Source organism: Periophthalmus magnuspinnatus, chromosome 9 (assembly GCF_009829125.3).
Source record: "Periophthalmus magnuspinnatus isolate fPerMag1 chromosome 9, fPerMag1.2.pri, whole genome shotgun sequence".
Lineage (NCBI taxonomy): Eukaryota > Metazoa > Chordata > Actinopteri > Gobiiformes > Gobiidae > Periophthalmus > Periophthalmus magnuspinnatus.
The window spans coordinates 20,337,009-20,343,008 of record NC_047134.1 but is presented as its reverse complement, the minus strand read 5'-3'; positions in this window follow the sequence as shown (position 1 = coordinate 20,343,008).

Below are 6,000 nucleotides of genomic sequence, written 5' to 3'. Positions count from 1 at the left end.
GTTCCTGCAACAAAAGTTCCAAAAGTGCATCTTTGCATTACTAAAAATAAGGTGCTTGGCTTGCAGTGGTTTAAGCTTAGACATTTTTTTCTGAATGTCGCCCCGACTCGTCCCTCTCATTTCACATTTTAGTTCTGGCCAATATGTCTATGACCGAATATGTATACACAACTGCTGCTCATAAATAAATAAATAACATAATGGAAATGGTATGCAACTCACTGCAACAAAAAAAGCACCTGATATTTAAAAAATCACAATGATCCTGATGAAATAAGGCATCAGAACAATCATAATGGCTTGTGCTGGTTATAGCACTAATAATATCTTGTGGCAATAAAACATGGTTGGGAAAAGCATTTCCATAGAAAAAGCAGAGTGAAACAGCTGAACACTGTCAAAATATCCATATATAATGTTTAACTGGGGCCCAGACCTGTCAGCACTTACTGTCAGTGACCAAACTTTGCTGTGACATGGTGGAAAATACAGAGAGATATTTCAGTTCAGTGGCATCATTCAACGGTGTCCATCTCACATGTGGAGAAAAACAAGTCATGGAATGACGTTACAGAAATTTAAGTTAAAGGTCTTGTATTATGCAGACTTGACTCTTATGAGCTTTAAGCCATGTTATAATATTTTTACTTAGAGTTGTGTTTTGTTTCATTCACACATGTTTTAGTAATCCTTTATTATTAGTCTGTCTACATCTTCAAAGCTCAAAATGCTTTGTTACATCTTGTCATGTCATGTAATGGTAGTTTTCAAGCTAACAGCTACTTTTTACATTTTGTTCAGCAGAGATGGGCAATTCCAGGGCTGAAAGTATCCAAATTATTTAAGAAGGTGAAGGTGTATGGAGTTTAAAAACACAGTGGAGCACTTCCTGTATTAGCACATGACAGTGGTAGAGTGTGTTTTCAGTTTGAGAGAAGAATTAAGGGTTATGCAGGGTTTCTCTGTGTGTGAATGAAACAAAACACAACTCCAGGTATGTTTTGATATGGGCCCTTTAATCAATGTACTTTCATGTACATTTCATTGAATAACTTAAAGTGCAGGCATTACAGTTAGACATTTCACTAAAACAAACGTAGTTAACATTGTCATTATTATTTTTATAGACACACAGCAGGAGTCCACTTTGTTTAATAAACTGATAGATACTGGCCAATTGTTTATATCTTAATTATTTTTTAAGATGTTCCTGCATGTGGTTATGGTTGAGTGCTGTTGAATTAGGTAATGTTTTCTCACTCCCCTGTGGTTTCCCTATTCAAAAAGAGTCTGTGTGAAGCCTCTTCAGCTGGTTCCATCTCTGTGGGACTCAGTTGATAATTTTACATTTTTTGTCATATTTATTTAATCCAGCAGGCAAATATTAACATACTGTTATAATCGCTGTATGTTAACAAATTAGTTTGGTTTTTGCAAGTCTGGTATTGCACTCATGGCATTCAGAGATTTTTTTGTAGCTATGCTGATAATAAACCCTTCATAAAGTTATGAGAATTAGATGTATAGATAAAGATCATTTCTGTAATATAATCTTAATCAGACCTCAAGGTATATTTTGCATAACACGATAAGAAATATGCCCCCATACATTAAATACTTACACATACTGACACCTTGTAAACAATTAGCAACTCAAGTCACTGCTGCTTCTGATGGTCTGAATATATATTGAAGTGTGTTGTGTATGTTTATTAGTAGCCTTAACATTGAACTGTTTTCTGTTGCTCTAACAATATCTCTGAATTGACCACTTTCCCAGTTAGAGTAAACTTTGATTCAATGGGACGCACACTTACTCCGAAACTGCTGGATTTTGGCACTTTTCACAAACTTTTATTTCTTTAAGTCAACCAGGTATTTCTATAAAAAATACCTTGACATCCCGCCACGCTCGCATCCTAAATTGTTTAATCCTGTTCAAGATTTACTCAGCCCACCTACAAAACACAGACCCAAAACATGTCAAAATGGCAGATTCCTGTGGAGAGAGAGGGGGAGGCAAACTGCACTGCCACCCACCACTGCTGTATATAAATGTTATATATAAAAAAAACATGGCACTACCGTCATAGCTGTTGATTTGTGCAAGTGAAGAAAACAGCAAACCAAGGGCAGGAGTTTGACATATTGTACTGTAGACATGAGTTGGTGTTGACAACAGATTGAGAAAGCGCTGTGTTCAAGAGGAGGTGATGGCCCTGTAGAAAGAACGTAACATGTTTTTAATGGGGAAAAGTGGTCATCTGTCCATTCTTGAGGTGTTTGACACAGCAATGGTGCAGCTTAGTGATAGAGAAATTTCAATGCTGTGCTGTGACAGCTGATGCTATCTTGGCCTATGTCTTCAGAAGTAAAAGCCAGATTTACAGTGACGACCAATGAACTAACTTACATACAGTGACATTTTATTGATCATAAAACCTCACAGGGTGTAGTAGGAACTTGGCTGAACTTGGCTTGGTCCTGGTTTGGGGTCAGTTTGAGTCCTAATGTAGTCCATGTACCCTTAAAGTCTCAGACACTTTGAATTGCATTTTAGTGTCCCAGATCTTTCTAAAGTATTGATCGCAAACCCACAATAAAGGGTCTGATGTGTCACTCTTTGCTTTGGGGAAAGGTGTTGATTGTGCAATGACAGCTTACCCCTGCTCTGTTGCCAGATGCATGTAAATACTAGCGATGTTCTAAGTGGTTTATGAACGCTATAAGATCATCTAAATGACTGTTTGAAAATCAAGCAGCTTCAAAAAAAATTTAATATATCGATATACAGGATATACACTGCCAGGCCAAAGAAAAAAGTTGCCTCCTGGATTTAACTAAGCAAATAGGTACGAGCCTCCTGCAGTTGGTCAGGTCTAGGTTCAGCAACAGTCTGTGCTCAAAGGATGTGGTCAACTGACACCTGAATATACTGAATGACCAGGTTATTCCATCAATGCATTTTTTCTTCCCTGATGGCACGGGCATATTCCAAGATGACAATGTCAGGAATCATCAAGCTGAAATTGTGAAAGTGGTTCAGGGAGCATGAGACATCATTTTCACACATGGATTGTCCACCACAGAGTCCAGACCTTAGCCCCATTGAGAATCTTTGGGATGTGCTGGAGAAGGCTTTGTGCAGCAGTTAAACTCTACCATCATCAATGCAAGATCTTGGTGAAAAATAAATGCAACACTGGATGGAAATAAATCTTGTGACATTGCAGAAGCGAAATCGAAACAATGCCACAGCGAATGTGTGCTGTAATCAAAGCTAAATGCCGTCCAATGAAATATTAGAGTGTGTGACCTTTTTAATTTTTTTGGTGGCAACTTTCTTTTTGGCCAGGCAGTGTATATATACTCTGAATATTGACAATTTTCCTGTTTAAGACCAAAGAATCGTTATTACCACATATCAGGTATTGTTGAATGGTTCATTTGTCCTTGTGAAATCATGAAATCTGCTGTTTTTGATCACATTGTGAAACAGATGACATGGGCTAAAAAACATGGCAAGAAATTTAAAACCCTATTGTCAGTCGTCTGTCAAGGGCAAAGTCTTTGTCTGCCAATTTTACAGCAGACAAAAATGGCTGGATTTCCGTTACTGGTAGGAATAATTTGCCTGAATCCCATGAACAAGCCTGGCTAAATAAAATTCTTTCAGGGAGGGCATCTGGCATGGAAACTTCAAAATGCACATTAGCATAATTCTTATTCAGTTTCGAAAGATCTATTGCTGTATTACTGCAAGGGTTGCACTAACTCTAACTCACTTTCCACTCCACTGATAATATCATAAGCACTTCTCATATTGAAAAGCAACTCGTTTTTAATCATGCAATCATCTCTACCTTCTCCCCCATAACTTCTGCATTATGCACGAACCACAGAGGAGCAAGTTTACTGAACCAAAGTATGAAAACGGATTCCTCTCCACTGTTGAAATTCTTCATATTTCCTGTCTGTTCGCTAAATATTTTCTTTAACAGGCTCTTCTCTCTTCAACAACTCAAGGCCAAAATGGAAATAAAGGTCTACTATTGTTATTTAGTGTACAGTACTTGTTGTTAAACTTCTAATGACAAAGCTCTGTTTGTGTACTTGCAGTCATAAAGGTTTCAATAGATTAACAACTAAGGCTGTTGTACAATAAACTGAAGTAGCTAGAGCTGGGAGAAGAGACACAAGGAGAAGTTTATTTACCCCTACAGGACCTGGAGACATGAACTCTCAAAACATTGTGATAGTATTGTCTAGTCCAGTCTAGTCTAGTCTTTGCTTCCACTGTAGGGAGTATTATACCTCTGATGATGTAAGCCAAAATAGCAAGGACTGAGCTGGTAGTGTGGGGCTGGCATAGCACAGAAATGCAATCAAAGGCACTTTGGCTTCTGTCCTTTTTCAGTTACAGAGATAAAGTTACATTGACAATGCTTATTATTTTGTGCTGCAGGATGCTTGCAGTTAAACACAGATCAGCTCATTGTCTTGGTGCTCAAGTTAGAGTCTATTTCATCCACATTTTCAACATTCCAACATCCATGTTATCCATGTATTTTTCTCCAGACTAGACTACTGTAATGGCCTGCTCACTGGCCTATCCAAACAAGCGTTAAGACAGCTGCAGTTCATCCAGAACACTGCTGCTTAGATCCTGACTAGAACTAGGAAATACAACCACATAAGTCTTGTGCTCAGGTCTCTGCACTGGCTCCTGTGGCTCAGAGAATAGACTTTAAAGCAGCTCTGCTTGTGAACAAGTCTCCCCATGGCCTAGCACCAAAGTACCTCTGACATGTTAGTGCCATATAAACCATCTCACACTCTGAAGACTTCAGGGACCAGCCTCCTGCTGGTGCCCGGATTCAGGACTAAACATGAGGAATCAGCGTTTCAGTTTCATGCAGTGAGGAAAAAAGAGGTGAGACAGTCCTCCACTTTGGCAATGTCTAAGTCCAGGCTCTTAACGGTTCCGTTTAGCTGTGCATTTGATTAAAAGGTTTTATTCTGCACTCCTCTCTTTTAATGTTCACTTTATAATCATTATTTGTGATTATTTATATTTTGATTTGTTGTATTGTGATTTCTTATTCTGTAAAGCACTTTGAATTACCTTGTGTACTAATTGTCCTATACAAATAAACTTGCCTTGTCTTGCGTTGTCACTGTAGGCTCTTGTAGGAGAGCAGCCCCACCACAATACTGCGCCTCACAGATAAGCCCAGTGGCCCAGTACACCCTAGAGGAGAGCAGCTGGCAGTCAGCCTGCAATACCACGCACAACACTTTGTCACCAGTGGCCTATGGCCGTGTTGGGACTCGGGCCAAGAGGATGTCAAACTGCTCTGAAATGTCTGGGGGTTTTTTTCCGTATCAGCTGCTTAAAGATTTTAATGAGTTGATTTGAGATTGCTTTGTGGCTCGCTCTTCCCCCCATGTGTGGAGCAGGCACTAGTGCGCACTGTCAGCCAATAGTGCTGCGTATCTCAGCTCTAAACCTCTCTCTCATTGTGATTGGTCAGAATTACATTGTGCGCTAAAGGAAGCACTAGCTTTTGTAAACAGTGTTTGGATCTGTTCCTATCAACAGAATACATACTTTTAATAGTTTATTACTCTGTTAAATGATTAAATCGAGCTTTTGGCACAAACATTTGACTGCTGACAGACTACAGTCTGGACTAGACCAAGCAAAAAACAGGATTTAAAGCCAGATCAACAAGTAATGTCTCTTTGCAAGTGTAACATGTTCTTTCTTTTCTTTCTTTATCCTTTTTTGTCAGGGACTATGTACAAAATAATTTATCTTACAAAAGAAAAGATGATTTGTATCAGATTTAGCTACTACTGCTTTCCATCTGCAGTCCCTGAGCAGGTGAACAGACATTAAAAATACACATTTCATTACAATTACTTTATAAGACTAACAGTTCACCATTGACATTAGCAGTAAAACACATAAAATGTCCCCATGTCTAATACATGATG